This window comes from Physeter macrocephalus, chromosome 14, assembly GCF_002837175.3.
Source record: "Physeter macrocephalus isolate SW-GA chromosome 14, ASM283717v5, whole genome shotgun sequence".
NCBI lineage: Eukaryota > Metazoa > Chordata > Mammalia > Artiodactyla > Physeteridae > Physeter > Physeter macrocephalus.
The window spans coordinates 122,116,033-122,118,032 of NC_041227.1; positions in this window are offsets into that span (position 1 = coordinate 122,116,033).

The following is a 2,000-nucleotide window of genomic DNA, read 5'->3' on the forward strand; positions in this document are numbered from 1 at the left end:
TTTTCACACGGCCTCATTCAAACTGACAAAGCCTGTTGTGCCCATGAGATTCTGTTCTGGTCCAAGTGTTCAGCTCATCCGTGGCCGTGCAAAGTCTCCACCAACTGAGCAGAGGAAACCACACCTTTACTGCCTCACAGTTTCTGTGGGGCTGGAGCTCAGGGCTGGGCCTGGCCACGCAGGGACCAGCTGGGACCCTGAGGCCACTCCTGGCGCCAGGCTCCTGGGTTCAGCCTGTTCTCACGCCCATTTTCCCGACAGTTGGGTGACTTCTCCAAAGTGGCACCTCAAGCCAGGGACAGAGTCGGGACATCCAGCCCGTGCTCCGGTCCTGCATGGGACCCCACCTGACCAACATGCTACAACACGCCCGTCCCCCGTGTCTGAGCTCGGCCCCATGGGAGCACAGCCTCAGGGAGGTGACGTTCCCCATCAGGCCCCTGTGAAGGCGCCTGGGCCACATGGTAAACCGCAGTTAGAAGCTGTGAGTCACGCCAGTCAGTGCAGAAGGGGGTCTGGGATCTTAAAACCAGCCACCAACGAGGGGCTCTCCCCTTCTCTGGCGCCCTCCACATACACGTGGAGCAGGCCACCTTTGCTACGAAAGTGTGTAGGGGCCACAGGCTCCCTGAGCCCAAGGCTTGGTGAGAGTCTGCACTTGATGTGGGGTGAGAGGCACATCCTGCTTGGTTCCCCACTGCTATTGGCAAACGCTGGCAAATGAACATGCACCTGCTTCCCTTCCGCTAAAGCCACTGCCTCCAGGAAGGCCTCTGGCCGGGCACCCTGGTTACCAAGGTTTCAACCTCAGAGGCTGGAAACTGCTGGAAGCAGTGGCCTGTGTCCCCAACTGTGCGTCATCCCACGTCCCCAGTGGCACAGCACAGGGACCTGCTCACCCATCCACTACTGTCCCCTCTTGAGGACCCTTTGGGGCAGCCCCGCCCCACATGAGCCGACCTGGGCCCTGTAGTTCTGGTGGGTTAAGGACACTTTATATCTGTACTTGCATTTGTGACAATCTTTCTGACCACGGGGAGGAATTTCCAAAACAGGAGGACACTAAAAGTGTTCATCACAAGAGAAAAGTTGGTAAATGTACTGAGTTAAAAATACGTTTTTCACGGGACTTCGCTGGTGGTCCAGTGGGTAAGACTCCATTCTTCCAATGCAGGGGGCCTGGTCAGGGAACTAGATCCCGCTAGATCCCACAGGCATGCCGTAACTAACAGTTCGCATGCCGCACCTAAAAGATCCCACATGCCACAACCAAGACCCGGCGTTGCATGCATACATGCATAAATAAATAAATAAAATTAAGTTTTTCTGGGAAGAACCCGTGAAAAGACAAGTCACAACTGGGAGAAAACATCTGCTCAACACTAGTCGACCAAGGGCCAGCACCACTGAATGCAGAGCTCCTGGAAACCAAGGAGAAGAGATGGACAGGCCAGCAGGGTGGGGGTGAGGGCTCCAAAATCAGGAGAACGTCTGCATCACCAGAGCCCACCAGCAGGCTTCGTGGTGGGAACTTGCACACCAGGAAAAGGGACCCACTCAGGGAAGGAGGGAGTTTGAGCACACGGGCCTCGCTGCAGGACCCCAGCGTCGGGGCCCAGACCCGAGAAACGAGCACCTGTCCTGCGTGGCCGCAAACAGGGAGAAAAGGCAGGGGGTGACGGAGAAAACCGCTGGGACGGCAGTCACTTGGCGGGGGTCGGGGGGTGCAGGGCCGGCGCAGGTACTGCTGGGTGGCCTTGTCCCCTGCAGCTCTCATGGGAAATGCAACCTGCCTCATGGGGCACCATCGCTGCCACCTCCCCTGACACGCCAGGCCTGGCTGGAGGTGGCCCTGTTGTCTCCTGTCCCCGCCCCCATGCGGATCACTCTCCTGTCCCCGCCCCCACGCGGATCACTCTCCTGGCCCCGCCCCCACGCGGATCACTCTCCTGGCCCCGCCCCCACGCGGATCACTCTCCTGGCCCCCCAGGGCGGCGGTC